General features: G+C 46.4%; 27 non-coding genes across 27 annotated transcripts; all 27 read left to right on the forward strand.

Moving 5' to 3' along the window:
- The first annotated feature begins 354 nt into the window (after nucleotides 1-354).
- On the forward strand, nucleotides 355-469 carry LOC144800182 (U5 spliceosomal RNA). The gene has a single exon (XR_013604097.1). It is a non-coding gene; the product is annotated as a U5 spliceosomal RNA (small nuclear RNA).
- A 935-nt stretch (nucleotides 470-1,404) lies between these two features.
- On the forward strand, nucleotides 1,405-1,519 carry LOC144800184 (U5 spliceosomal RNA). Its single transcript, XR_013604099.1, has one exon. It is a non-coding gene; the product is annotated as a U5 spliceosomal RNA (small nuclear RNA).
- A 935-nt stretch (nucleotides 1,520-2,454) lies between these two features.
- On the forward strand, nucleotides 2,455-2,569 carry LOC144800185 (U5 spliceosomal RNA). Its single transcript, XR_013604100.1, has one exon. It is a non-coding gene; the product is annotated as a U5 spliceosomal RNA (small nuclear RNA).
- Nucleotides 2,570-3,504: 935 nt separating this feature from the next.
- LOC144800471 (U5 spliceosomal RNA) lies at nucleotides 3,505-3,619 on the forward strand. The gene has a single exon (XR_013604371.1). It is a non-coding gene; the product is annotated as a U5 spliceosomal RNA (small nuclear RNA).
- Nucleotides 3,620-4,554: 935 nt separating this feature from the next.
- Nucleotides 4,555-4,669, forward strand: LOC144800186 (U5 spliceosomal RNA). The gene has a single exon (XR_013604101.1). It is a non-coding gene; the product is annotated as a U5 spliceosomal RNA (small nuclear RNA).
- Nucleotides 4,670-5,604: 935 nt separating this feature from the next.
- LOC144800187 (U5 spliceosomal RNA) lies at nucleotides 5,605-5,719 on the forward strand. Its single transcript, XR_013604102.1, has one exon. It is a non-coding gene; the product is annotated as a U5 spliceosomal RNA (small nuclear RNA).
- Nucleotides 5,720-6,654: 935 nt separating this feature from the next.
- Nucleotides 6,655-6,770, forward strand: LOC144800447 (U5 spliceosomal RNA). The gene has a single exon (XR_013604348.1). It is a non-coding gene; the product is annotated as a U5 spliceosomal RNA (small nuclear RNA).
- Nucleotides 6,771-7,705: 935 nt separating this feature from the next.
- Nucleotides 7,706-7,820, forward strand: LOC144800188 (U5 spliceosomal RNA). Its single transcript, XR_013604103.1, has one exon. It is a non-coding gene; the product is annotated as a U5 spliceosomal RNA (small nuclear RNA).
- Nucleotides 7,821-8,742: 922 nt separating this feature from the next.
- Nucleotides 8,743-8,857, forward strand: LOC144800729 (U5 spliceosomal RNA). The gene has a single exon (XR_013604616.1). It is a non-coding gene; the product is annotated as a U5 spliceosomal RNA (small nuclear RNA).
- Nucleotides 8,858-9,792: 935 nt separating this feature from the next.
- On the forward strand, nucleotides 9,793-9,907 carry LOC144800189 (U5 spliceosomal RNA). Its single transcript, XR_013604104.1, has one exon. It is a non-coding gene; the product is annotated as a U5 spliceosomal RNA (small nuclear RNA).
- Nucleotides 9,908-10,842: 935 nt separating this feature from the next.
- LOC144800190 (U5 spliceosomal RNA) lies at nucleotides 10,843-10,957 on the forward strand. The gene has a single exon (XR_013604105.1). It is a non-coding gene; the product is annotated as a U5 spliceosomal RNA (small nuclear RNA).
- Nucleotides 10,958-11,892: 935 nt separating this feature from the next.
- Nucleotides 11,893-12,007, forward strand: LOC144800191 (U5 spliceosomal RNA). Its single transcript, XR_013604106.1, has one exon. It is a non-coding gene; the product is annotated as a U5 spliceosomal RNA (small nuclear RNA).
- A 935-nt stretch (nucleotides 12,008-12,942) lies between these two features.
- On the forward strand, nucleotides 12,943-13,057 carry LOC144800573 (U5 spliceosomal RNA). Its single transcript, XR_013604467.1, has one exon. It is a non-coding gene; the product is annotated as a U5 spliceosomal RNA (small nuclear RNA).
- Nucleotides 13,058-13,992: 935 nt separating this feature from the next.
- LOC144801533 (U5 spliceosomal RNA) lies at nucleotides 13,993-14,107 on the forward strand. The gene has a single exon (XR_013605340.1). It is a non-coding gene; the product is annotated as a U5 spliceosomal RNA (small nuclear RNA).
- A 935-nt stretch (nucleotides 14,108-15,042) lies between these two features.
- Nucleotides 15,043-15,157, forward strand: LOC144800192 (U5 spliceosomal RNA). The gene has a single exon (XR_013604107.1). It is a non-coding gene; the product is annotated as a U5 spliceosomal RNA (small nuclear RNA).
- Nucleotides 15,158-16,079: 922 nt separating this feature from the next.
- LOC144800730 (U5 spliceosomal RNA) lies at nucleotides 16,080-16,194 on the forward strand. Its single transcript, XR_013604617.1, has one exon. It is a non-coding gene; the product is annotated as a U5 spliceosomal RNA (small nuclear RNA).
- Nucleotides 16,195-17,129: 935 nt separating this feature from the next.
- On the forward strand, nucleotides 17,130-17,244 carry LOC144800193 (U5 spliceosomal RNA). Its single transcript, XR_013604108.1, has one exon. It is a non-coding gene; the product is annotated as a U5 spliceosomal RNA (small nuclear RNA).
- Nucleotides 17,245-18,179: 935 nt separating this feature from the next.
- LOC144800574 (U5 spliceosomal RNA) lies at nucleotides 18,180-18,294 on the forward strand. The gene has a single exon (XR_013604468.1). It is a non-coding gene; the product is annotated as a U5 spliceosomal RNA (small nuclear RNA).
- Nucleotides 18,295-19,229: 935 nt separating this feature from the next.
- Nucleotides 19,230-19,344, forward strand: LOC144800576 (U5 spliceosomal RNA). The gene has a single exon (XR_013604470.1). It is a non-coding gene; the product is annotated as a U5 spliceosomal RNA (small nuclear RNA).
- Nucleotides 19,345-20,266: 922 nt separating this feature from the next.
- LOC144800732 (U5 spliceosomal RNA) lies at nucleotides 20,267-20,381 on the forward strand. Its single transcript, XR_013604618.1, has one exon. It is a non-coding gene; the product is annotated as a U5 spliceosomal RNA (small nuclear RNA).
- A 935-nt stretch (nucleotides 20,382-21,316) lies between these two features.
- LOC144800196 (U5 spliceosomal RNA) lies at nucleotides 21,317-21,431 on the forward strand. Its single transcript, XR_013604110.1, has one exon. It is a non-coding gene; the product is annotated as a U5 spliceosomal RNA (small nuclear RNA).
- A 935-nt stretch (nucleotides 21,432-22,366) lies between these two features.
- LOC144800577 (U5 spliceosomal RNA) lies at nucleotides 22,367-22,481 on the forward strand. The gene has a single exon (XR_013604471.1). It is a non-coding gene; the product is annotated as a U5 spliceosomal RNA (small nuclear RNA).
- Nucleotides 22,482-23,416: 935 nt separating this feature from the next.
- LOC144800578 (U5 spliceosomal RNA) lies at nucleotides 23,417-23,531 on the forward strand. The gene has a single exon (XR_013604472.1). It is a non-coding gene; the product is annotated as a U5 spliceosomal RNA (small nuclear RNA).
- A 935-nt stretch (nucleotides 23,532-24,466) lies between these two features.
- On the forward strand, nucleotides 24,467-24,581 carry LOC144801534 (U5 spliceosomal RNA). The gene has a single exon (XR_013605341.1). It is a non-coding gene; the product is annotated as a U5 spliceosomal RNA (small nuclear RNA).
- A 935-nt stretch (nucleotides 24,582-25,516) lies between these two features.
- Nucleotides 25,517-25,631, forward strand: LOC144800197 (U5 spliceosomal RNA). The gene has a single exon (XR_013604111.1). It is a non-coding gene; the product is annotated as a U5 spliceosomal RNA (small nuclear RNA).
- Nucleotides 25,632-26,553: 922 nt separating this feature from the next.
- On the forward strand, nucleotides 26,554-26,668 carry LOC144800733 (U5 spliceosomal RNA). Its single transcript, XR_013604619.1, has one exon. It is a non-coding gene; the product is annotated as a U5 spliceosomal RNA (small nuclear RNA).
- A 935-nt stretch (nucleotides 26,669-27,603) lies between these two features.
- LOC144800198 (U5 spliceosomal RNA) lies at nucleotides 27,604-27,718 on the forward strand. The gene has a single exon (XR_013604112.1). It is a non-coding gene; the product is annotated as a U5 spliceosomal RNA (small nuclear RNA).
- The last annotated feature ends 170 nt before the right edge of the window (nucleotides 27,719-27,888 follow it).

Here is a 27,888-nt window from a genome sequence, read left to right on the forward strand (position 1 = left end):
AAGGATGGTGTGGAAAGCGTAAAATCGCTGGGGGACAAAAGTCCTACAGTGTCACTTCACCTAAAGCCTGATGCACGCTTCCCGTTCCCCTTGCCCAGCAGCCGCAACGCCTCCTAATGAGCTGAGGTGTGTACAGAAAAGAATTTGCATATTTCCAGACAGACGCATGGGAACTGTCCACCTTTTTGATTTTCTGTGCTTTGAGCAGAGACTCTGAAAATTGGGCCTGCTTCCCTCACTGGCCTGGTTCTTGTCCTCTTTCTTAGAGCCTAAAAATACCTCTCAGGTCCTCACCCTCGCAATGACGGGGTCTTTGATGTGGTGCCACTTACCCCCAGAGAGCCATATTCTAACTTACTCTGGTTTCTCTTCAAAACGAAAAAATCTTTCGCCTTTTACTAAAGATTTCCGTGGAGAGGAACATTTACGAGTTTATTCAATTTTTTTAAGCCTTACCACCGGTGAGGCTGTTTATCTTGTGTTTAAAAGAAAAGCATTAGAAATTGGTGAATATATCTGCGAGTTGTCTGCTGCTGTTTTTTGGGGACATGAGCTTAGGTGTTTTATTCCTGAACTCTCTGCTTGCTCATTTGCATCGACAGAGTGCAGGAGAGGTGCATCATGGGAAAGAGCTTGTGCAGTGCATGAGATTGCTTTTCGTGACTATCTTGGAATTTCACGATAGCAGGCAGTATGTTTTCTCCTCTCTTAATATTCCTGCTGTCAGAGGCCAGACGTCACCCTCCTTTTTCAAGGTGGCACCTAGACTCACGCTGTGCTTTTCATAGGGCTTGCCCGTTATTTGTGCACGTTAGAGGTGCCCCATAGAGGTTGGCCAATCCTGAGTCGGTGCCCTGAGAGGGTGGCCAATCATGAGTCAGATTCCTCTCAGGTACACTTGAAGCGGCACGCCAGTCCTGTTTCATGTGCCTCTAGCCTAGACAGATATATACTTCTATATTCAGGTTTAATGAAAGTACGTGCGAAAAAGGGACTTAAAGTGCATGGCTGTGTGCAGAGCACAGTGGTGGCTCACAGCCTATCGATTGGAAGGATGGTGTGGAAAGCGTAAAATCGCTGGGGGACAAAAGTCCTACAGTGTCACTTCACCTAAAGCCTGATGCACGCTTCCCGTTCCCCTTGCCCAGCAGCCGCAACGCCTCCTAATGAGCTGAGGTGTGTACAGAAAAGAATTTGCATATTTCCAGACAGACGCATGGGAACTGTCCACCTTTTTGATTTTCTGTGCTTTGAGCAGAGACTCTGAAAATTGGGCCTGCTTCCCTCACTGGCCTGGTTCTTGTCCTCTTTCTTAGAGCCTAAAAATACCTCTCAGGTCCTCACCCTCGCAATGACGGGGTCTTTGATGTGGTGCCACTTACCCCCAGAGAGCCATATTCTAACTTACTCTGGTTTCTCTTCAAAACGAAAAAATCTTTCGCCTTTTACTAAAGATTTCCGTGGAGAGGAACATTTACGAGTTTATTCAATTTTTTTAAGCCTTACCACCGGTGAGGCTGTTTATCTTGTGTTTAAAAGAAAAGCATTAGAAATTGGTGAATATATCTGCGAGTTGTCTGCTGCTGTTTTTTGGGGACATGAGCTTAGGTGTTTTATTCCTGAACTCTCTGCTTGCTCATTTGCATAGACAGAGTGCAGGAGAGGTGCATCATGGGAAAGAGCTTGTGCAGTGCATGAGATTGCTTTTCGTGACTATCTTGGAATTTCACGATAGCAGGCAGTATGTTTTCTCCTCTCTTAATATTCCTGCTGTCAGAGGCCAGACGTCACCCTCCTTTTTCAAGGTGTCACCTAGACTCACGCTGTGCTTTTCATAGGGCTTGCCCGTTATTTGTCCACGTTAGAGGTGCCCCATAGAGGTTGGCCAATCCTGAGTCGGTGCCCTGAGAGGGTGGCCAATCCTGAGTCAGATTCCTCTCAGGTACACTTGAAGCGGCACGCCAGTCCTGTTTCATGTGCCTCTAGCCTAGACAGATATATACTTCTATATTGAGGTTTAATGAAAGTACGTGCGAAAAAGGGACTTAAAGTGCATGGCTATGTGCAGAGCACAGTGGTGGCTCACAGCCTATCGATTGGAAGGATGGTGTGGAAAGCGTAAAATCGCTGGGGGACAAAAGTCCTACAGTGTCACTTCACCTAAAGCCTGATGCACGCTTCCCGTTCCCCTTGCCCAGCAGCCGCAACGCCTCCTAATGAGCTGAGGTGTGTACAGAAAAGAATTTGCATATTTCCAGACAGACGCATGGGAACTGTCCACCTTTTTGATTTTCTGTGCTTTGAGCAGAGACTCTGAAAATTGGGCCTGCTTCCCTCACTGGCCTGGTTCTTGTCCTCTTTCTTAGAGCCTAAAAATACCTCTCAGGTCCTCACCCTCGCAATGACGGGGTCTTTGATGTGGTGCCACTTACCCCCAGAGAGCCATATTCTAACTTACTCTGGTTTCTCTTCAAAACGAAAAAATCTTTCGCCTTTTACTAAAGATTTCCGTGGAGAGGAACATTTACGAGTTTATTCAATTTTTTTAAGCCTTACCACCGGTGAGGCTGTTTATCTTGTGTTTAAAAGAAAAGCATTAGAAATTGGTGAATATATCTGCGAGTTGTCTGCTGCTGTTTTTTGGGGACATGAGCTTAGGTGTTTTATTCCTGAACTCTCTGCTTGCTCATTTGCATAGACAGAGTGCAGGAGAGGTGCATCATGGGAAAGAGCTTGTGCAGTGCATGAGATTGCTTTTCGTGACTATCTTGGAATTTCACGATAGCAGGCAGTATGTTTTCTCCTCTCTTAATATTCCTGCTGTCAGAGGCCAGACGTCACCCTCCTTTTTCAAGGTGGCACCTAGACTCACGCTGTGCTTTTCATAGGGCTTGCCCGTTATTTGTGCACGTTAGAGGTGCCCCATAGAGGTTGGCCAATCATGAGTCGGTGCCCTGAGAGGGTGGCCAATCCTGAGTCAGATTCCTCTCAGGTACACTTGAAGCGGCACGCCAGTCCTGTTTCATGTGCCTCTAGCCTAGACAGATATATACTTCTATATTCAGGTTTAATGAAAGTACGTACGAAAAAGGGACTTAAAGTGCATGGCTATGTGCGGAGCACAGTGGTGGCTCACAGCCTATCGATTGGAAGGATGGTGTGGAAAGCGTAAAATCGCTGGGGGACAAAAGTCCTACAGTGTCACTTCACCTAAAGCCTGATGCACGCTTCCCGTTCCCCTTGCCCAGCAGCCGCAACGCCTCCTAATGAGCTGAGGTGTGTACAGAAAAGAATTTGCATATTTCCAGACAGACGCATGGGAACTGTCCACCTTTTTGATTTTCTGTGCTTTGAGCAGAGACTCTGAAAATTGGGCCTGCTTCCCTCACCGGCCTGGTTCTTGTCCTCTTTCTTAGAGCCTAAAAATACCTCTCAGGTCCTCACCCTCGCAATGACGGGGTCTTTGATGTGGTGCCACTTACCCCCAGAGAGCCATATTCTAATTTACTCTGGTTTCTCTTCAAAACGAAAAAATTTTTCGCCTTTTACTAAAGATTTCCGTGGAGAGGAACATTTACGAGTTTATTCAATTTTTTTAAGCCTTACCACCGGTGAGGCTGTTTATCTTGTGTTTAAAAGAAAAGCATTAGAAATTGGTGAATATATCTGCGAGTTGTCTGCTGCTGTTTTTTGGGGACATGAGCTTAGGTGTTTTATTCCTGAACTCTCTGCTTGCTCATTTGCATCGACAGAGTGCAGGAGAGGTGCATCATGGGAAAGAGCTTGTGCAGTGCATGAGATTGCTTTTCGTGACTATCTTGGAATTTCACGATAGCAGGCAGTATGTTTTCTCCTCTCTTAATATTCCTGCTGTCAGAGGCCAGACGTCACCCTCCTTTTTCAAGGTGGCACCTAGACTCACGCTGTGCTTTTCATAGGGCTTGTCCGTTATTTGTGCCCGTTAGAGGTGCCCCATAGAGGTTGGCCAATCCTGAGTCGGTGCCCTGAGAGGGTGGCCAATCATGAGTCAGATTCCTCTCAGGTACACTTGAAGCGGCACGCCAGTCCTGTTTCATGTGCCTCTAGCCTAGACAGATATATACTTCTATATTCAGGTTTAATGAAAGTACGTGCGAAAAAGGGACTTAAAGTGCATGGCTATGTGCAGAGCACAGTGGTGGCTCACAGCCTATCGATTGGAAGGATGGTGTGGAAAGCGTAAAATCGCTGGGGGACAAAAGTCCTACAGTGTCACTTCACCTAAAGCCTGATGCACGCTTCCCGTTCCCCTTGCCCAGCAGCCGCAACGCCTCCTAATGAGCTGAGGTGTGTACAGAAAAGAATTTGCATATTTCCAGACAGACGCATGGGAACTGTCCACCTTTTTGATTTTCTGTGCTTTGAGCAGAGACTCTGAAAATTGGGCCTGCTTCCCTCACTGGCCTGGTTCTTGTCCTCTTTCTTAGAGCCTAAAAATACCTCTCAGGTCCTCACCCTCGCAATGACGGGGTCTTTGATGTGGTGCCACTTACCCCCAGAGAGCCATATTCTAACTTACTCTGGTTTCTCTTCAAAACGAAAAAATCTTTCGCCTTTTACTAAAGATTTCCGTGGAGAGGAACATTTACGAGTTTATTCAATTTTTTTAAGCCTTACCACCGGTGAGGCTGTTTATCTTGTGTTTAAAAGAAAAGCATTAGAAATTGGTGAATATATCTGCGAGTTGTCTGCTGCTGTTTTTTGGGGACATGAGCTTAGGTGTTTTATTCCTGAACTCTCTGCTTGCTCATTTGCATCGACAGAGTGCAGGAGAGGTGCATCATGGGAAAGAGCTTGTGCAGTGCATGAGATTGCTTTTCGTGACTATCTTGGAATTTCACGATAGCAGGCAGTATGTTTTCTCCTCTCTTAATATTCCTGCTGTCAGAGGCCAGACGTCACCCTCCTTTTTCAAGGTGGCACCTAGACTCACGCTGTGCTTTTCATAGGGCTTGCCCGTTATTTGTGCACGTTAGAGGTGCCCCATAGAGGTTGGCCAATCCTGAGTCGGTGCCCTGAGAGGGTGGCCAATCATGAGTCAGATTCCTCTCAGGTACACTTGAAGCGGCACGCCAGTCCTGTTTCATGTGCCTCTAGCCTAGACAGATATATACTTCTATATTCAGGTTTAATGAAAGTACGTGCGAAAAAGGGACTTAAAGTGCATGGCTATGTGCAGAGCACAGTGGTGGCTCACAGCCTATCGATTGGAAGGATGGTGTGGAAAGCGTAAAATCGCTGGGGGACAAAAGTCCTACAGTGTCACTTCACCTAAAGCCTGATGCACGCTTCCCGTTCCCCTTGCCCAGCAGCCGCAACGCCTCCTAATGAGCTGAGGTGTGTACAGAAAAGAATTTGCATATTTCCAGACAGACGCATGGGAACTGTCCACCTTTTTGATTTTCTGTGCTTTGAGCAGAGACTCTGAAAATTGGGCCTGCTTCCCTCACTGGCCTGGTTCTTGTCCTCTTTCTTAGAGCCTAAAAATACCTCTCAGGTCCTCACCCTCGCAATGACGGGGTCTTTGATGTGGTGCCACTTACCCCCAGAGAGCCATATTCTAACTTACTCTGGTTTCTCTTCAAAACGAAAAAATCTTTCGCCTTTTACTAAAGATTTCCGTGGAGAGGAACATTTACGAGTTTATTCAATTTTTTTAAGCCTTACCACCGGTGAGGCTGTTTATCTTGTGTTTAAAAGAAAAGCATTAGAAATTGGTGAATATATCTGCGAGTTGTCTGCTGCTGTTTTTTGGGGACATGAGCTTAGGTGTTTTATTCCTGAACTCTCTGCTTGCTCATTTGCATAGACAGAGTGCAGGAGAGGTGCATCATGGGAAAGAGCTTGTGCAGTGCATGAGATTGCTTTTCGTGACTATCTTGGAATTTCACGATAGCAGGCAGTATGTTTTCTCCTCTCTTAATATTCCTGCTGTCAGAGGCCAGACGTCACCCTCCTTTTTCAAGGTGTCACCTAGACTCACGCTGTGCTTTTCATAGGGATTGTCCGTTATTTGTCCACGTTAGAGGTGCCCCATAGAGGTTGGCCAATCCTGAGTCGGTGCCCTGAGAGGGTGGCCAATCCTGAGTCAGATTCCTCTCAGGTACACTTGAAGCGGCACGCCAGTCCTGTTTCATGTGCCTCTAGCCTAGACAGATATATACTTCTATATTCAGGTTTAATGAAAGTACGTGCGAAAAAGGGACTTAAAGTGCATGGCTATGTGCAGAGCACAGTGGTGGCTCACAGCCTATCGATTGGAAGGATGGTGTGGAAAGCGTAAAATCGCTGGGGGACAAAAGTCCTACAGTGTCACTTCACCTAAAGCCTGATGCACGCTTCCCGTTCCCCTTGCCCAGCAGCCGCAACGCCTCCTAATGAGCTGAGGTGTGTACAGAAAAGAATTTGCATATTTCCAGACAGACGCATGGGAACTGTCCACCTTTTTGATTTTCTGTGCTTTGAGCAGAGACTCTGAAAATTGGGCCTGCTTCCCTCACTGGCCTGGTTCTTGTCCTCTTTCTTAGAGCCTAAAAATACCTCTCAGGTCCTCACCCTCGCAATGACGGGGTCTTTGATGTGGTGCCACTTACCCCCAGAGAGCCATATTCTAACTTACTCTGGTTTCTCTTCAAAACGAAAAAATCTTTCGCCTTTTACTAAAGATTTCCGTGGAGAGGAACATTTACGAGTTTATTCAATTATTTTTAAGCCTTACCACCGGTGAGGCTGTTTATCTTGTGTTTAAAAGAAAAGCATTAGAAATTGGTGAATATATCTGCGAGTTGTCTGCTGCTGTTTTTTGGGGACATGAGCTTAGGTGTTTTATTCCTGAACTCTCTGCTTGCTCATTTGCATCGACAGAGTGCAGGAGAGGTGCATCATGGGAAAGAGCTTGTGCAGTGCATGAGATTGCTTTTCGTGACTATCTTGGAATTTCACGATAGCAGGCAGTATGTTTTCTCCTCTCTTAATATTCCTGCTGTCAGAGGCCAGACGTCACCCTCCTTTTTCAAGGTGGCACCTAGACTCACGCTGTGCTTTTCATAGGGCTTGTCCGTTATTTGTGCCCGTTAGAGGTGCCCCATAGAGGTTGGCCAATCCTGAGTCGGTGCCCTGAGAGGGTGGCCAATCATGAGTCAGATTCCTCTCAGGTACACTTGAAGCGGCACGCCAGTCCTGTTTCATGTGCCTCTAGCCTAGACAGATATATACTTCTATATTCAGGTTTAATGAAAGTACGTGCGAAAAAGGGACTTAAAGTGCATGGCTATGTGCAGAGCACAGTGGTGGCTCACAGCCTATCGATTGGAAGGATGGTGTGGAAAGCGTAAAATCGCTGGGGGACAAAAGTCCTACAGTGTCACTTCACCTAAAGCCTGATGCACGCTTCCCGTTCCCCTTGCCCAGCAGCCGCAACGCCTCCTAATGAGCTGAGGTGTGTACAGAAAAGAATTTGCATATTTCCAGACAGACGCATGGGAACTGTCCACCTTTTTGATTTTCTGTGCTTTGAGCAGAGACTCTGAAAATTGGGCCTGCTTCCCTCACTGGCCTGGTTCTTGTCCTCTTTCTTAGAGCCTAAAAATACCTCTCAGGTCCTCACCCTCGCAATGACGGGGTCTTTGATGTGGTGCCACTTACCCCCAGAGAGCCATATTCTAACTTACTCTGGTTTCTCTTCAAAACGAAAAAATCTTTCGCCTTTTACTAAAGATTTCCGTGGAGAGGAACATTTACGAGTTTATTCAATTTTTTTAAGCCTTACCACCGGTGAGGCTGTTTATCTTGTGTTTAAAAGAAAAGCATTAGAAATTGGTGAATATATCTGCGAGTTGTCTGCTGCTGTTTTTTGGGGACATGAGCTTAGGTGTTTTATTCCTGAACTCTCTGCTTGCTCATTTGCATAGACAGAGTGCAGGAGAGGTGCATCATGGGAAAGAGCTTGTGCAGTGCATGAGATTGCTTTTCGTGACTATCTTGGAATTTCACGATAGCAGGCAGTATGTTTTCTCCTCTCTTAATATTCCTGCTGTCAGAGGCCAGACGTCACCCTCCTTTTTCAAGGTGGCACCTAGACTCACGCTGTGCTTTTCATAGGGCTTGCCCGTTATTTGTGCCCGTTAGAGGTTGGCCAATCCTGAGTCGGTGCCCTGAGAGGGTGGCCAATCATGAGTCAGATTCCTCTCAGGTACACTTGAAGCGGCACGCCAGTCCTGTTTCATGTGCCTCTAGCCTAGACAGATATATACTTCTATATTCAGGTTTAATGAAAGTACGTGCGAAAAAGGGACTTAAAGTGCATGGCTATGTGCAGAGCACAGTGGTGGCTCACAGCCTATCGATTGGAAGGATGGTGTGGAAAGCGTAAAATCGCTGGGGGACAAAAGTCCTACAGTGTCACTTCACCTAAAGCCTGATGCACGCTTCCCGTTCCCCTTGCCCAGCAGCCGCAACGCCTCCTAATGAGCTGAGGTGTGTACAGAAAAGAATTTGCATATTTCCAGACAGACGCATGGGAACTGTCCACCTTTTTGATTTTCTGTGCTTTGAGCAGAGACTCTGAAAATTGGGCCTGCTTCCCTCACTGGCCTGGTTCTTGTCCTCTTTCTTAGAGCCTAAAAATACCTCTCAGGTCCTCACCCTCGCAATGACGGGGTCTTTGATGTGGTGCCACTTACCCCCAGAGAGCCATATTCTAACTTACTCTGGTTTCTCTTCAAAACGAAAAAATCTTTCGCCTTTTACTAAAGATTTCCGTGGAGAGGAACATTTACGAATTTATTCAATTTTTTTAAGCCTTACCACCGGTGAGGCTGTTTATCTTGTGTTTAAAAGAAAAGCATTAGAAATTGGTGAATATATCTGCGAGTTGTCTGCTGCTGTTTTTTGGGGACATGAGCTTAGGTGTTTTATTCCTGAACTCTTTGCTTGCTCATTTGCATAGACAGAGTGCAGGAGAGGTGCATCATGGGAAAGAGCTTGTGCAGTGCATGAGATTGCTTTTCGTGACTATCTTGGAATTTCACGATAGCAGGCAGTATGTTTTCTCCTCTCTTAATATTCCTGCTGTCAGAGGCCAGACGTCACCCTCCTTTTTCAAGGTGGCACCTAGACTCACGCTGTGCTTTTCATAGGGCTTGCCCGTTATTTGTGCACGTTAGAGGTGCCCCATAGAGGTTGGCCAATCCTGAGTCGGTGCCCTGAGAGGGTGGCCAATCCTGAGTCAGATTCCTCTCAGGTACACTTGAAGCGGCACGCCAGTCCTGTTTCATGTGCCTCTAGCCTAGACAGATATATACTTCTATATTCAGGTTTAATGAAAGTACGTGCGAAAAAGGGACTTAAAGTGCATGGCTATGTGCAGAGCACAGTGGTGGCTCACAGCCTATCGATTGGAAGGATGGTGTGGAAAGCGTAAAATCGCTGGGGGACAAAAGTCCTACAGTGTCACTTCACCTAAAGCCTGATGCACGCTTCCCGTTCCCCTTGCCCAGCAGCCGCAACGCCTCCTAATGAGCTGAGGTGTGTACAGAAAAGAATTTGCATATTTCCAGACAGACGCATGGGAACTGTCCACCTTTTTGATTTTCTGTGCTTTGAGCAGAGACTCTGAAAATTGGGCCTGCTTCCCTCACTGGCCTGGTTCTTGTCCTCTTTCTTAGAGCCTAAAAATACCTCTCAGGTCCTCACCCTCGCAATGACGGGGTCTTTGATGTGGTGCCACTTACCCCCAGAGAGCCATATTCTAACTTACTCTGGTTTCTCTTCAAAACGAAAAAATCTTTCGCCTTTTACTAAAGATTTCCGTGGAGAGGAACATTTACGAGTTTATTCAATTTTTTTAAGCCTTACCACCGGTGAGGCTGTTTATCTTGTGTTTAAAAGAAAAGCATTAGAAATTGGTGAATATATCTGCGAGTTGTCTGCTGCTGTTTTTTGGGGACATGAGCTTAGGTGTTTTATTCCTGAACTCTCTGCTTGCTCATTTGCATAGACAGAGTGCAGGAGAGGTGCATCATGGGAAAGAGCTTGTGCAGTGCATGAGATTGCTTTTCGTGACTATCTTGGAATTTCACGATAGCAGGCAGTATGTTTTCTCCTCTCTTAATATTCCTGCTGTCAGAGGCCAGACGTCACCCTCCTTTTTCAAGGTGTCACCTAGACTCACGCTGTGCTTTTCATAGGGCTTGCCCGTTATTTGTGCACGTTAGAGGTGCCCCATAGAGGTTGGCCAATCCTGAGTCGGTGCCCTGAGAGGGTGGCCAATCCTGAGTCAGATTCCTCTCAGGTACACTAGAAGCGGCACGCCAGTCCTGTTTCATGTGCCTCTAGCCTAGACAGATATATACTTCTATATTCAGGTTTAATGAAAGTACGTGCGAAAAAGGGACTTAAAGTGCATGGCTATGTGCAGAGCACAGTGGTGGCTCACAGCCTATCGATTGGAAGGATGGTGTGGAAAGCGTAAAATCGCTGGGGGACAAAAGTCCTACAGTGTCACTTCACCTAAAGCCTGATGCACGCTTCCCGTTCCCTTTGCCCAGCAGCCGCAACGCCTCCTAATGAGCTGAGGTGTGTACAGAAAAGAATTTGCATATTTCCAGACAGACGCATGGGAACTGTCCACCTTTTTGATTTTCTGTGCTTTGAGCAGAGACTCTGAAAATTGGGCCTGCTTCCCTCACTGGCCTGGTTCTTGTCCTCTTTCTTAGAGCCTAAAAATACCTCTCAGGTCCTCACCCTCGCAATGACGGGGTCTTTGATGTGGTGCCACTTACCCCCAGAGAGCCATATTCTAACTTACTCTGGTTTCTCTTCAAAACGAAAAAATCTTTCGCCTTTTACTAAAGATTTCCGTGGAGAGGAACATTTACGAGTTTATTCAATTTTTTTAAGCCTTACCACCGGTGAGGCTGTTTATCTTGTGTTTAAAAGAAAAGCATTAGAAATTGGTGAATATATCTGCGAGTTGTCTGCTGCTGTTTTTTGGGGACATGAGCTTAGGTGTTTTATTCCTGAACTCTCTGCTTGCTCATTTGCATAGACAGAGTGCAGGAGAGGTGCATCATGGGAAAGAGCTTGTGCAGTGCATGAGATTGCTTTTCGTGACTATCTTGGAATTTCACGATAGCAGGCAGTATGTTTTCTCCTCTCTTAATATTCCTGCTGTCAGAGGCCAGACGTCACCCTCCTTTTTCAAGGTGGCACCTAGACTCACGCTGTGCTTTTCATAGGGCTTGCCCGTTATTTGTGCACGTTAGAGGTGCCCCATAGAGGTTGGCCAATCCTGAGTCGGTGCCCTGAGAGGGTGGCCAATCCTGAGTCAGATTCCTCTCAGGTACACTTGAAGCGGCACGCCAGTCCTGTTTCATGTGCCTCTAGCCTAGACAGATATATACTTCTATATTCAGGTTTAATGAAAGTACGTACGAAAAAGGGACTTAAAGTGCATGGCTATGTGCAGAGAACAGTGGTGGCTCACAGCCTATCGATTGGAAGGATGGTGTGGAAAGCGTAAAATCGCTGGGGGACAAAAGTCCTACAGTGTCACTTCACCTAAAGCCTGATGCACGCTTCCCGTTCCCCTTGCCCAGCAGCCGCAACGCCTCCTAATGAGCTGAGGTGTGTACAGAAAAGAATTTGCATATTTCCAGACAGACGCATGGGAACTGTCCACCTTTTTGATTTTCTGTGCTTTGAGCAGAGACTCTGAAAATTGGGCCTGCTTCCCTCACCGGCCTGGTTCTTGTCCTCTTTCTTAGAGCCTAAAAATACCTCTCAGGTCCTCACCCTCGCAATGACGGGGTCTTTGATGTGGTGCCACTTACCCCCAGAGAGCCATATTCTAATTTACTCTGGTTTCTCTTCAAAACGAAAAAATCTTTCGCCTTTTACTAAAGATTTCCGTGGAGAGGAACATTTACGAGTTTATTCAATTTTTTTAAGCCTTACCACCGGTGAGGCTGTTTATCTTGTGTTTAAAAGAAAAGCATTAGAAATTGGTGAATATATCTGCGAGTTGTCTGCTGCTGTTTTTTGGGGACATGAGCTTAGGTGTTTTATTCCTGAACTCTCTGCTTGCTCATTTGCATAGACAGAGTGCAGGAGAGGTGCATCATGGGAAAGAGCTTGTGCAGTGCATGAGATTGCTTTTCGTGACTATCTTGGAATTTCACGATAGCAGGCAGTATGTTTTCTCCTCTCTTAATATTCCTGCTGTCAGAGGCCAGACGTCACCCTCCTTTTTCAAGGTGTCACCTAGACTCACGCTGTGCTTTTCATAGGGCTTGCCCGTTATTTGTCCACGTTAGAGGTGCCCCATAGAGGTTGGCCAATCCTGAGTCGGTGCCCTGAGAGGGTGGCCAATCCTGAGTCAGATTCCTCTCAGGTACACTTGAAGCGGCACGCCAGTCCTGTTTCATGTGCCTCTAGCCTAGACAGATATATACTTCTATATTCAGGTTTAATGAAAGTACGTGCGAAAAAGGGACTTAAAGTGCATGGCTATGTGCAGAGCACAGTGGTGGCTCACAGCCTATTGATTGGAAGGATGGTGTGGAAAGCGTAAAATCGCTGGGGGACAAAAGTCCTACAGTGTCACTTCACCTAAAGCCTGATGCACGCTTCCCGTTCCCCTTGCCCAGCAGCCGCAACGCCTCCTAATGAGCTGAGGTGTGTACAGAAAAGAATTTGCATATTTCCAGACAGACGCATGGGAACTGTCCACCTTTTTGATTTTCTGTGCTTTGAGCAGAGACTCTGAAAATTGGGCCTGCTTCCCTCACTGGCCTGGTTCTTGTCCTCTTTCTTAGAGCCTAAAAATACCTCTCAGGTCCTCACCCTCGCAATGACGGGGTCTTTGATGTGGTGCCACTTACCCCCAGAGAGCCATATTCTAACTTACTCTGGTTTCTCTTCAAAATGAAAAAATCTTTCGCCTTTTACTAAAGATTTCCGTGGAGAGGAACATTTACGAGTTTGTTCAATTTTTTTAAGCCTTACCACCGGTGAGGCTGTTTATCTTGTGTTTAAAAGAAAAGCATTAGAAATTGGTGAATATATCTGCGAGTTGTCTGCTGCTGTTTTTTGGGGACATGAGCTTAGGTGTTTTATTCCTGAACTCTCTGCTTGCTCATTTGCATAGACAGAGTGCAGGAGAGGTGCATCATGGGAAAGAGCTTGTGCAGTGCATGAGATTGCTTTTCGTGACTATCTTGGAATTTCACGATAGCAGGCAGTATGTTTTCTCCTCTCTTAATATTCCTGCTGTCAGAGGCCAGACGTCACCCTCCTTTTTCAAGGTGGCACCTAGACTCACGCTGTGCTTTTCATAGGGCTTGCCCGTTATTTGTCCACGTTAGAGGTGCCCCATAGAGGTTGGCCAATCCTGAGTCGGTGCCCTGAGAGGGTGGCCAATCATGAGTCAGATTCCTCTCAGGTACACTTGAAGCGGCACGCCAGTCCTGTTTCATGTGCCTCTAGCCTAGACAGATATATACTTCTATATTCAGGTTTAATGAAAGTACGTGCGAAAAAGGGACTTAAAGTGCATGGCTATGTGCAGAGCACAGTGGTGGCTCACAGCCTATCGATTGGAAGGATGGTGTGGAAAGCGTAAAATCGCTGGGGGACAAAAGTCCTACAGTGTCACTTCACCTAAAGCCTGATGCACGCTTCCCGTTCCCCTTGCCCAGCAGCCGCAACGCCTCCTAATGAGCTGAGGTGTGTACAGAAAAGAATTTGCATATTTCCAGACAGACGCATGGGAACTGTCCACCTTTTTGATTTTCTGTGCTTTGAGCAGAGACTCTGAAAATTGGGCCTGCTTCCCTCACTGGCCTGGTTCTTGTCCTCTTTCTTAGAGCCTAAAAATACCTCTCAGGTCCTCACCCTCGCAATGACGGGGTCTTTGATGTGGTGCCACTTACCCCCAGAGAGCCATATTCTAACTTACTCTGGTTTCTCTTCAAAACGAAAAAATCTTTCGCCTTTTACTAAAGATTTCCGTGGAGAGGAACATTTACGAGTTTATTCAATTTTTTTAAGCCTTACCACAGGTGAGGCTGTTTATCGTGTGTTTAAAAGAAAAGCATTAGAAATTGGTGAATATATCTGCGAGTTGTCTGCTGCTGTTTTTTGGGGACATGAGCTTAGGTGTTTTATTCCTGAACTCTCTGCTTGCTCATTTGCATCGACAGAGTGCAGGAGAGGTGCATCATGGGAAAGAGCTTGTGCAGTGCATGAGATTGCTTTTCGTGACTATCTTGGAATTTCACGATAGCAGGCAGTATGTTTTCTCCTCTCTTAATATTCCTGCTGTCAGAGGCCAGACGTCACCCTCCTTTTTCAAGGTGGCACCTAGACTCACGCTGTGCTTTTCATAGGGCTTGCCCGTTATTTGTGCACGTTAGAGGTGCCCCATAGAGGTTGGCCAATCCTGAGTCGGTGCCCTGAGAGGGTGGCCAATCCTGAGTCAGATTCCTCTCAGGTACACTTGAAGCGGCACGCCAGTCCTGTTTCATGTGCCTCTAGCCTAGACAGATATATACTTCTATATTCAGGTTTAATGAAAGTACGTGCGAAAAAGGGACTTAAAGTGCATGGCTATGTGCAGAGCACAGTGGTGGCTCACAGCCTATCGATTGGAAGGATGGTGTGGAAAGCGTAAAATCGCTGGGGGACAAAAGTCCTACAGTGTCACTTCACCTAAAGCCTGATGCACGCTTCCCGTTCCCCTTGCCCAGCAGCCGCAACGCCTCCTAATGAGCTGAGGTGTGTACAGAAAAGAATTTGCATATTTCCAGACAGACGCATGGGAACTGTCCACCTTTTTGATTTTCTGTGCTTTGAGCAGAGACTCTGAAAATTGGGCCTGCTTCCCTCACTGGCCTGGTTCTTGTCCTCTTTCTTAGAGCCTAAAAATACCTCTCAGGTCCTCACCCTCGCAATGACGGGGTCTTTGATGTGGTGCCACTTACCCCCAGAGAGCCATATTCTAACTTACTCTGGTTTCTCTTCAAAACGAAAAAATCTTTCGCCTTTTACTAAAGATTTCCGTGGAGAGGAACATTTACGAGTTTATTCAATTTTTTTAAGCCTTACCACCGGTGAGGCTGTTTATCTTGTGTTTAAAAGAAAAGCATTAGAAATTGGTGAATATATCTGCGAGTTGTCTGCTGCTGTTTTTTGGGGACATGAGCTTAGGTGTTTTATTCCTGAACTCTCTGCTTGCTCATTTGCATAGACAGAGTGCAGGAGAGGTGCATCATGGGAAAGAGCTTGTGCAGTGCATGAGATTGCTTTTCGTGACTATCTTGGAATTTCACGATAGCAGGCAGTATGTTTTCTCCTCTCTTAATATTCCTGCTGTCAGAGGCCAGACGTCACCCTCCTTTTTCAAGGTGGCACCTAGACTCACGCTGTGCTTTTCATAGGGCTTGCCCGTTATTTGTGCCCGTTAGAGGTTGGCCAATCCTGAGTCAGTGCCCTGAGAGGGTGGCCAATCATGAGTCAGATTCCTCTCAGGTACACTTGAAGCGGCACGCCAGTCCTGTTTCATGTGCCTCTAGCCTAGACAGATATATACTTCTATATTCAGGTTTAATGAAAGTACGTGCGAAAAAGGGACTTAAAGTGCATGGCTATGTGCAGAGCACAGTGGTGGCTCACAGCCTATCGATTGGAAGGATGGTGTGGAAAGCGTAAAATCGCTGGGGGACAAAAGTCCTACAGTGTCACTTCACCTAAAGCCTGATGCACGCTTCCCGTTCCCCTTGCCCAGCAGCCGCAACGCCTCCTAATGAGCTGAGGTGTGTACAGAAAAGAATTTGCATATTTCCAGACAGACGCATGGGAACTGTCCACCTTTTTGATTTTCTGTGCTTTGAGCAGAGACTCTGAAAATTGGGCCTGCTTCCCTCACTGGCCTGGTTCTTGTCCTCTTTCTTAGAGCCTAAAAATACCTCTCAGGTCCTCACCCTCGCAATGACGGGGTCTTTGATGTGGTGCCACTTACCCCCAGAGAGCCATATTCTAACTTACTCTGGTTTCTCTTCAAAACGAAAAAATCTTTCGCCTTTTACTAAAGATTTCCGTGGAGAGGAACATTTACGAATTTATTCAATTTTTTTAAGCCTTACCACCGGTGAGGCTGTTTATCTTGTGTTTAAAAGAAAAGCATTAGAAATTGGTGAATATATCTGCGAGTTGTCTGCTGCTGTTTTTTGGGGACATGAGCTTAGGTGTTTTATTCCTGAACTCTCTGCTTGCTCATTTGCATAGACAGAGTGCAGGAGAGGTGCATCATGGGAAAGAGCTTGTGCAGTGCATGAGATTGCTTTTCGTGACTATCTTGGAATTTCACGATAGCAGGCAGTATGTTTTCTCCTCTCTTAATATTCCTGCTGTCAGAGGCCAGACGTCACCCTCCTTTTTCAAGGTGGCACCTAGACTCACGCTGTGCTTTTCATAGGGCTTGCCCGTTATTTGTGCACGTTAGAGGTGCCCCATAGAGGTTGGCCAATCCTGAGTCGGTGCCCTGAGAGGGTGGCCAATCCTGAGTCAGATTCCTCTCAGGTACACTTGAAGCGGCACGCCAGTCCTGTTTCATGTGCCTCTAGCCTAGACAGATATATACTTCTATATTCAGGTTTAATGAAAGTACGTACGAAAAAGGGACTTAAAGTGCATGGCTATGTGCAGAGCACAGTGGTGGCTCACAGCCTATCGATTGGAAGGATGGTGTGGAAAGCGTAAAATCGCTGGGGGACAAAAGTCCTACAGTGTCACTTCACCTAAAGCCTGATGCACGCTTCCCGTTCCCCTTGCCCAGCAGCCGCAACGCCTCCTAATGAGCTGAGGTGTGTACAGAAAAGAATTTGCATATTTCCAGACAGACGCATGGGAACTGTCCACCTTTTTGATTTTCTGTGCTTTGAGCAGAGACTCTGAAAATTGGGCCTGCTTCCCTCACCGGCCTGGTTCTTGTCCTCTTTCTTAGAGCCTAAAAATACCTCTCAGGTCCTCACCCTCGCAATGACGGGGTCTTTGATGTGGTGCCACTTACCCCCAGAGAGCCATATTCTAATTTACTCTGGTTTCTCTTCAAAACGAAAAAATCTTTCGCCTTTTACTAAAGATTTCCGTGGAGAGGAACATTTACGAGTTTATTCAATTTTTTTAAGCCTTACCACCGGTGAGGCTGTTTATCTTGTGTTTAAAAGAAAAGCATTAGAAATTGGTGAATATATCTGCGAGTTGTCTGCTGCTGTTTTTTGGGGACATGAGCTTAGGTGTTTTATTCCTGAACTCTCTGCTTGCTCATTTGCATAGACAGAGTGCAGGAGAGGTGCATCATGGGAAAGAGCTTGTGCAGTGCATGAGATTGCTTTTCGTGACTATCTTGGAATTTCACGATAGCAGGCAGTATGTTTTCTCCTCTCTTAATATTCCTGCTGTCAGAGGCCAGACGTCACCCTCCTTTTTCAAGGTGTCACCTAGACTCACGCTGTGCTTTTCATAGGGCTTGCCCGTTATTTGTCCACGTTAGAGGTGCCCCATAGAGGTTGGCCAATCCTGAGTCGGTGCCCTGAGAGGGTGGCCAATCCTGAGTCAGATTCCTCTCAGGTACACTTGAAGCGGCACGCCAGTCCTGTTTCATGTGCCTCTAGCCTAGACAGATATATACTTCTATATTCAGGTTTAATGAAAGTACGTGCGAAAAAGGGACTTAAAGTGCATGGCTATGTGCAGAGCACAGTGGTGGCTCACAGCCTATTGATTGGAAGGATGGTGTGGAAAGCGTAAAATCGCTGGGGGACAAAAGTCCTACAGTGTCACTTCACCTAAAGCCTGATGCACGCTTCCCGTTCCCCTTGCCCAGCAGCCGCAACGCCTCCTAATGAGCTGAGGTGTGTACAGAAAAGAATTTGCATATTTCCAGACAGACGCATGGGAACTGTCCACCTTTTTGATTTTCTGTGCTTTGAGCAGAGACTCTGAAAATTGGGCCTGCTTCCCTCACTGGCCTGGTTCTTGTCCTCTTTCTTAGAGCCTAAAAATACCTCTCAGGTCCTCACCCTCGCAATGACGGGGTCTTTGATGTGGTGCCACTTACCCCCAGAGAGCCATATTCTAACTTACTCTGGTTTCTCTTCAAAATGAAAAAATCTTTCGCCTTTTACTAAAGATTTCCGTGGAGAGGAACATTTACGAGTTTGTTCAATTTTTTTAAGCCTTACCACCGGTGAGGCTGTTTATCTTGTGTTTAAAAGAAAAGCATTAGAAATTGGTGAATATATCTGCGAGTTGTCTGCTGCTGTTTTTTGGGGACATGAGCTTAGGTGTTTTATTCCTGAACTCTCTGCTTGCTCATTTGCATAGACAGAGTGCAGGAGAGGTGCATCATGGGAAAGAGCTTGTGCAGTGCATGAGATTGCTTTTCGTGACTATCTTGGAATTTCACGATAGCAGGCAGTATGTTTTCTCCTCTCTTAATATTCCTGCTGTCAGAGGCCAGACGTCACCCTCCTTTTTCAAGGTGGCACCTAGACTCACGCTGTGCTTTTCATAGGGCTTGCCCGTTATTTGTCCACGTTAGAGGTGCCCCATAGAGGTTGGCCAATCCTGAGTCGGTGCCCTGAGAGGGTGGCCAATCCTGAGTCAGATTCCTCTCAGGTACACTTGAAGCGGCACGCCAGTCCTGTTTCATGTGCCTCTAGCCTAGACAGATATATACTTCTATATTCAGGTTTAATGAAAGTACGTGCGAAAAAGGGACTTAAAGTGCATGGCTATGTGCAGAGCACAGTGGTGGCTCACAGCCTATCGATTGGAAGGATGGTGTGGAAAGCGTAAAATCGCTGGGGGACAAAAGTCCTACAGTGTCACTTCACCTAAAGCCTGATGCACGCTTCCCGTTCCCCTTGCCCAGCAGCCGCAACGCCTCCTAATGAGCTGAGGTGTGTACAGAAAAGAATTTGCATATTTCCAGACAGACGCATGGGAACTGTCCACCTTTTTGATTTTCTGTGCTTTGAGCAGAGACTCTGAAAATTGGGCCTGCTTCCCTCACTGGCCTGGTTCTTGTCCTCTTTCTTAGAGCCTAAAAATACCTCTCAGGTCCTCACCCTCGCAATGACGGGGTCTTTGATGTGGTGCCACTTACCCCCAGAGAGCCATATTCTAACTTACTCTGGTTTCTCTTCAAAATGAAAAAATCTTTCGCCTTTTACTAAAGATTTCCGTGGAGAGGAACATTTACGAGTTTGTTCAATTTTTTTAAGCCTTACCACCGGTGAGGCTGTTTATCTTGTGTTTAAAAGAAAAGCATTAGAAATTGGTGAATATATCTGCGAGTTGTCTGCTGCTGTTTTTTGGGGACATGAGCTTAGGTGTTTTATTCCTGAACTCTCTGCTTGCTCATTTGCATAGACAGAGTGCAGGAGCGGTGCATCATGGGAAAGAGCTTCTGCAGTGCATGAGATTGCTTTTCGTGACTATCTTGGAATTTCACGATAGCAGGCAGTATGTTTTCTCCTCTCTTAATATTCCTGCTGTCAGAGGCCAGACGTCACCCTCCTTTTTCAAGGTGGCACCTAGACTCACGCTGTGCTTTTCATAGGGCTTGCCCGTTATTTGTGCACGTTAGAGGTTGGCCAATCCTGAGTCAGTGCCCTGAGAGGGTGGCCAATCATGAGTCAGATTCCTCTCAGGTACACTTGAAGCGGCACGCCAGTCCTGTTTCATGTGCCTCTAGCCTAGACAGATATATACTTCTATATTCAGGTTTAATGAAAGTACGTGCGAAAAAGGGACTTAAAGTGCATGGCTATGTGCAGAGCACAGTGGTGGCTCACAGCCTATCGATTGGAAGGATGGTGTGGAAAGCGTAAAATCGCTGGGGGACAAAAGTCCTACAGTGTCACTTCACCTAAAGCCTGATGCACGCTTCCCGTTCCCCTTGCCCAGCAGCCGCAACGCCTCCTAATGAGCTGAGGTGTGTACAGAAAAGAATTTGCATATTTCCAGACAGACGCATGGGAACTGTCCACCTTTTTGATTTTCTGTGCTTTGAGCAGAGACTCTGAAAATTGGGCCTGCTTCCCTCACTGGCCTGGTTCTTGTCCTCTTTCTTAGAGCCTAAAAATACCTCTCAGGTCCTCACCCTCGCAATGACGGGGTCTTTGATGTGGTGCCACTTACCCCCAGAGAGCCATATTCTAACTTACTCTGGTTTCTCTTCAAAACGAAAAAATCTTTCGCCTTTTACTAAAGATTTCCGTGGAGAGGAACATTTACGAATTTATTCAATTTTTTTAAGCCTTACCACCGGTGAGGCTGTTTATCTTGTGTTTAAAAGAAAAGCATTAGAAATTGGTGAATATATCTGCGAGTTGTCTGCTGCTGTTTTTTGGGGACATGAGCTTAGGTGTTTTATTCCTGAACTCTCTGCTTGCTCATTTGCATAGACAGAGTGCAGGAGAGGTGCATCATGGGAAAGAGCTTGTGCAGTGCATGAGATTGCTTTTCGTGACTATCTTGGAATTTCACGATAGCAGGCAGTATGTTTTCTCCTCTCTTAATATTCCTGCTGTCAGAGGCCAGACGTCACCCTCCTTTTTCAAGGTGGCACCTAGACTCACGCTGTGCTTTTCATAGGGCTTGCCCGTTATTTGTGCACGTTAGAGGTGCCCCATAGAGGTTGGCCAATCCTGAGTCGGTGCCCTGAGAGGGTGGCCAATCCTGAGTCAGATTCCTCTCAGGTACACTTGAAGCGGCACGCCAGTCCTGTTTCATGTGCCTCTAGCCTAGACAGATATATACTTCTATATTCAGGTTTAATGAAAGTACGTACGAAAAAGGGACTTAAAGTGCATGGCTATGTGCAGAGCACAGTGGTGGCTCACAGCCTATCGATTGGAAGGATGGTGTGGAAAGCGTAAAATCGCTGGGGGACAAAAGTCCTACAGTGTCACTTCACCTAAAGCCTGATGCACGCTTCCCGTTCCCCTTGCCCAGCAGCCGCAACGCCTCCTAATGAGCTGAGGTGTGTACAGAAAAGAATTTGCATATTTCCAGACAGACGCATGGGAACTGTCCACCTTTTTGATTTTCTGTGCTTTGAGCAGAGACTCTGAAAATTGGGCCTGCTTCCCTCACCGGCCTGGTTCTTGTCCTCTTTCTTAGAGCCTAAAAATACCTCTCAGGTCCTCACCCTCGCAATGACGGGGTCTTTGATGTGGTGCCACTTACCCCCAGAGAGCCATATTCTAATTTACTCTGGTTTCTCTTCAAAACGAAAAAATCTTTCGCCTTTTACTAAAGATTTCCGTGGAGAGGAACATTTACGAGTTTATTCAATTTTTTTAAGCCTTACCACCGGTGAGGCTGTTTATCTTGTGTTTAAAAGAAAAGCATTAGAAATTGGTGAATATATCTGCGAGTTGTCTGCTGCTGTTTTTTGGGGACATGAGCTTAGGTGTTTTATTCCTGAACTCTCTGCTTGCTCATTTGCATAGACAGAGTGCAGGAGAGGTGCATCATGGGAAAGAGCTTGTGCAGTGCATGAGATTGCTTTTCGTGACTATCTTGGAATTTCACGATAGCAGGCAGTATGTTTTCTCCTCTCTTAATATTCCTGCTGTCAGAGGCCAGACGTCACCCTCCTTTTTCAAGGTGTCACCTAGACTCACGCTGTGCTTTTCATAGGGCTTGCCCGTTATTTGTCCACGTTAGAGGTGCCCCATAGAGGTTGGCCAATCCTGAGTCGGTGCCCTGAGAGGGTGGCCAATCCTGAGTCAGATTCCTCTCAGGTACACTTGAAGCGGCACGCCAGTCCTGTTTCATGTGCCTCTAGCCTAGACAGATATATACTTCTATATTCAGGTTTAATGAAAGTACGTGCGAAAAAGGGACTTAAAGTGCATGGCTATGTGCAGAGCACAGTGGTGGCTCACAGCCTATTGATTGGAAGGATGGTGTGGAAAGCGTAAAATCGCTGGGGGACAAAAGTCCTACAGTGTCACTTCACCTAAAGCCTGATGCACGCTTCCCGTTCCCCTTGCCCAGCAGCCGCAACGCCTCCTAATGAGCTGAGGTGTGTACAGAAAAGAATTTGCATATTTCCAGACAGACGCATGGGAACTGTCCACCTTTTTGATTTTCTGTGCTTTGAGCAGAGACTCTGAAAATTGGGCCTGCTTCCCTCACTGGCCTGGTTCTTGTCCTCTTTCTTAGAGCCTAAAAATACCTCTCAGGTCCTCACCCTCGCAATGACGGGGTCTTTGATGTGGTGCCACTTACCCCCAGAGAGCCATATTCTAACTTACTCTGGTTTCTCTTCAAAATGAAAAAATCTTTCGCCTTTTACTAAAGATTTCCGTGGAGAGGAACATTTACGAGTTTGTTCAATTTTTTTAAGCCTTACCACCGGTGAGGCTGTTTATCTTGTGTTTAAAAGAAAAGCATTAGAAATTGGTGAATATATCTGCGAGTTGTCTGCTGCTGTTTTTTGGGGACATGAGCTTAGGTGTTTTATTCCTGAACTCTCTGCTTGCTCATTTGCATAGACAGAGTGCAGGAGAGGTGCATCATGGGAAAGAGCTTGTGCAGTGCATGAGATTGCTTTTCGTGACTATCTTGGAATTTCACGATAGCAGGCAGTATGTTTTCTCCTCTCTTAATATTCCTGCTGTCAGAGGCCAGACGTCACCCTCCTTTTTCAAGGTGGCACCTAGACTCACGCTGTGCTTTTCATAGGGCTTGCCCGTTATTTGTCCACGTTAGAGGTGCCCCATAGAGGTTGGCCAATCCTGAGTCGGTGCCCTGAGAGGGTGGCCAATCCTGAGTCAGATTCCTCTCAGGTACACTTGAAGCGGCACGCCAGTCCTGTTTCATGTGCCTCTAGCCTAGACAGATATATACTTCTATATTCAGGTTTAATGAAAGTACGTGCGAAAAAGGGACTTAAAGTGCATGGCTATGTGCAGAGCACAGTGGTGGCTCACAGCCTATCGATTGGAAGGATGGTGTGGAAAGCGTAAAATCGCTGGGGGACAAAAGTCCTACAGTGTCACTTCACCTAAAGCCTGATGCACGCTTCCCGTTCCCCTTGCCCAGCAGCCGCAACGCCTCCTAATGAGCTGAGGTGTGTACAGAAAAGAATTTGCATATTTCCAGACAGACGCATGGGAACTGTCCACCTTTTTGATTTTCTGTGCTTTGAGCAGAGACTCTGAAAATTGGGCCTGCTTCCCTCACTGGCCTGGTTCTTGTCCTCTTTCTTAGAGCCTAAAAATACCTCTCAGGTCCTCACCCTCGCAATGACGGGGTCTTTGATGTGGTGCCACTTACCCCCAGAGAGCCATATTCTAACTTACTCTGGTTTCTCTTCAAAATGAAAAAATCTTTCGCCTTTTACTAAAGATTTCCGTGGAGAGGAACATTTACGAGTTTGTTCAATTTTTTTAAGCCTTACCACCGGTGAGGCTGTTTATCTTGTGTTTAAAAGAAAAGCATTAGAAATTGGTGAATATATCTGCGAGTTGTCTGCTGCTGTTTTTTGGGGACATGAGCTTAGGTGTTTTATTCCTGAACTCTCTGCTTGCTCATTTGCATAGACAGAGTGCAGGAGCGGTGCATCATGGGAAAGAGCTTCTGCAGTGCATGAGATTGCTTTTCGTGACTATCTTGGAATTTCACGATAGCAGGCAGTATGTTTTCTCCTCTCTTAATATTCCTGCTGTCAGAGGCCAGACGTCACCCTCCTTTTTCAAGGTGGCACCTAGACTCACGCTGTGCTTTTCATAGGGCTTGCCCGTTATTTGTGCCCGTTAGAGGTGCCCCATAGAGGTTGGCCAATCCTGAGTCGGTGCCCTGAGAGGGTGGCCAATCATGAGTCAGATTCCTCTCAGGTACACTTGAAGCGGCACGCCAGTCCTGTTTCATGTGCCTCTAGCCTAGACAGATATATACTTCTATATTCAGGTTTAATGAAAGTACGTGCGAAAAAGGGACTTAAAGTGCATGGCTATGTGCAGAGCACAGTGGTGGCTCACAGCCTATCGATTGGAAGGATGGTGTGGAAAGCGTAAAATCGCTGGGGGACAAAAGTCCTACAGTGTCACTTCACCTAAAGCCTGATGCACGCTTCCCGTTCCCCTTGCCCAGCAGCCGCAACGCCTCCTAATGAGCTGAGGTGTGTACAGAAAAGAATTTGCATATTTCCAGACAGACGCATGGGAACTGTCCACCTTTTTGATTTTCTGTGCTTTGAGCAGAGACTCTGAAAATTGGGCCTGCTTCCCTCACTGGCCTGGTTCTTGTCCTCTTTCTTAGAGCCTAAAAATACCTCTCAGGTCCTCACCCTCGCAATGACGGGGTCTTTGATGTGGTGCCACTTACCCCCAGAGAGCCATATTCTAACTTACTCTGGTTTCTCTTCAAAACGAAAAAATCTTTCGCCTTTTACTAAAGATTTCCGTGGAGAGGAACATTTACGAGTTTATTCAATTTTTTTAAGCCTTACCACAGGTGAGGCTGTTTATCGTGTGTTTAAAAGAAAAGCATTAGAAATTGGTGAATATATCTGCGAGTTGTCTGCTGCTGTTTTTTGGGGACATGAGCTTAGGTGTTTTATTCCTGAACTCTCTGCTTGCTCATTTGCATCGACAGAGTGCAGGAGAGGTGCATCATGGGAAAGAGCTTGTGCAGTGCATGAGATTGCTTTTCGTGACTATCTTGGAATTTCACGATAGCAGGCAGTATGTTTTCTCCTCTCTTAATATTCCTGCTGTCAGAGGCCAGACGTCACCCTCCTTTTTCAAGGTGGCACCTAGACTCACGCTGTGCTTTTCATAGGGCTTGCCCGTTATTTGTGCACGTTAGAGGTGCCCCATAGAGGTTGGCCAATCCTGAGTCGGTGCCCTGAGAGGGTGGCCAATCCTGAGTCAGATTCCTCTCAGGTACACTTGAAGCGGCACGCCAGTCCTGTTTCATGTGCCTCTAGCCTAGACAGATATATACTTCTATATTCAGGTTTAATGAAAGTACGTGCGAAAAAGGGACTTAAAGTGCATGGCTATGTGCAGAGCACAGTGGTGGCTCACAGCCTATCGATTGGAAGGATGGTGTGGAAAGCGTAAAATCGCTGGGGGACAAAAGTCCTACAGTGTCACTTCACCTAAAGCCTGATGCACGCTTCCCGTTCCCCTTGCCCAGCAGCCGCCACGCCTCCTAATGAGCTGAGGTGTGTACAGAAAAGAATTTGCATATTTCCAGACAGACGCATGGGAACTGTCCACCTTTTTGATTTTCTGTGCTTTGAGCAGAGACTCTGAAAATTGGGCCTGCTTCCCTCACTGGCCTGGTTCTTGTCCTCTTTCTTAGAGCCTAAAAATACCTCTCAGGTCCTCACCCTCGCAATGACGGGGTCTTTGATGTGGTGCCACTTACCCCCAGAGAGCCATATTCTAACTTACTCTGGTTTCTCTTCAAAACGAAAAAATCTTTCGCCTTTTACTAAAGATTTCCGTGGAGAGGAACATTTACGAGTTTATTCAATTTTTTTAAGCCTTACCACCGGTGAGGCTGTTTATCTTGTGTTTAAAAGAAAAGCATTAGAAATTGGTGAATATATCTGCGAGTTGTCTGCTGCTGTTTTTTGGGGACATGAGCTTAGGTGTTTTATTCCTGAACTCTCTGCTTGCTCATTTGCATAGACAGAGTGCAGGAGAGGTGCATCATGGGAAAGAGCTTGTGCAGTGCATGAGATTGCTTTTCGTGACTATCTTGGAATTTCACGATAGCAGGCAGTATGTTTTCTCCTCTCTTAATATTCCTGCTGTCAGAGGCCAGACGTCACCCTCCTTTTTCAAGGTGGCACCTAGACTCACGCTGTGCTTTTCATAGGGCTTGCCCGTTATTTGTGCCCGTTAGAGGTTGGCCAATCCTGAGTCGGTGCCCTGAGAGGGTGGCCAATCATGAGTCAGATTCCTCTCAGGTACACTTGAAGCGGCACGCCAGTCCTGTTTCATGTGCCTCTAGCCTAGACAGATATATACTTCTATATTCAGGTTTAATGAAAGTACGTGCGAAAAAGGGACTTAAAGTGCATGGCTATGTGCAGAGCACAGTGGTGGCTCACAGCCTATCGATTGGAAGGATGGTGTGGAAAGCGTAAAATCGCTGGGGGACAAAAGTCCTACAGTGTCACTTCACCTAAAGCCTGATGCACGCTTCCCGTTCCCCTTGCCCAGCAGCCGCAACGCCTCCTAATGAGCTGAGGTGTGTACAGAAAAGAATTTGCATATTTCCAGACAGACGCATGGGAACTGTCCACCTTTTTGATTTTCTGTGCTTTGAGCAGAGACTCTGAAAATTGGGCCTGCTTCCCTCACTGGCCTGGTTCTTGTCCTCTTTCTTAGAGCCTAAAAATACCTCTCAGGTCCTCACCCTCGCAATGACGGGGTCTTTGATGTGGTGCCACTTACCCCCAGAGAGCCATATTCTAACTTACTCTGGTTTCTCTTCAAAACGAAAAAATCTTTCGCCTTTTACTAAAGATTTCCGTGGAGAGGAACATTTACGAATTTATTCAATTTTTTTAAGCCTTACCACCGGTGAGGCTGTTTATCTTGTGTTTAAAAGAAAAGCATTAGAAATTGGTGAATATATCTGCGAGTTGTCTGCTGCTGTTTTTTGGGGACATGAGCTTAGGTGTTTTATTCCTGAACTCTTTGCTTGCTCATTTGCATAGACAGAGTGCAGGAGAGGTGCATCATGGGAAAGAGCTTGTGCAGTGCATGAGATTGCTTTTCGTGACTATCTTGGAATTTCACGATAGCAGGCAGTATGTTTTCTCCTCTCTTAATATTCCTGCTGTCAGAGGCCAGACGTCACCCTCCTTTTTCAAGGTGGCACCTAGACTCACGCTGTGCTTTTCATAGGGCTTGCCCGTTATTTGTGCACGTTAGAGGTGCCCCATAGAGGTTGGCCAATCCTGAGTCGGTGCCCTGAGAGGGTGGCCAATCCTGAGTCAGATTCCTCTCAGGTACACTTGAAGCGGCACGCCAGTCCTGTTTCATGTGCCTCTAGCCTAGACAGATATATACTTCTATATTCAGGTTTAATGAAAGTACGTGCGAAAAAGGGACTTAAAGTGCATGGCTATGTGCAGAGCACAGTGGTGGCTCACAGCCTATCGATTGGAAGGATGGTGTGGAAAGCGTAAAATCGCTGGGGGACAAAAGTCCTACAGTGTCACTTCACCTAAAGCCTGATGCACGCTTCCCGTTCCCCTTGCCCAGCAGCCGCAACGCCTCCTAATGAGCTGAGGTGTGTACAGAAAAGAATTTGCATATTTCCAGACAGACGCATGGGAACTGTCCACCTTTTTGATTTTCTGTGCTTTGAGCAGAGACTCTGAAAATTGGGCCTGCTTCCCTCACTGGCCTGGTTCTTGTCCTCTTTCTTAGAGCCTAAAAATACCTCTCAGGTCCTCACCCTCGCAATGACGGGGTCTTTGATGTGGTGCCACTTACCCCCAGAGAGCCATATTCTAACTTACTCTGGTTTCTCTTCAAAACGAAAAAATCTTTCGCCTTTTACTAAAGATTTCCGTGGAGAGGAACATTTACGAGTTTATTCAATTTTTTTAAGCCTTACCACCGGTGAGGCTGTTTATCTTGTGTTTAAAAGAAAAGCATTAGAAATTGGTGAATATATCTGCGAGTTGTCTGCTGCTGTTTTTTGGGGACATGAGCTTAGGTGTTTTATTCCTGAACTCTCTGCTTGCTCATTTGCATAGACAGAGTGCAGGAGAGGTGCATCATGGGAAAGAGCTTGTGC

This window comes from Lissotriton helveticus, chromosome 12 (assembly GCF_964261635.1).
Source record: "Lissotriton helveticus chromosome 12, aLisHel1.1, whole genome shotgun sequence".
NCBI lineage: Eukaryota > Metazoa > Chordata > Amphibia > Caudata > Salamandridae > Lissotriton > Lissotriton helveticus.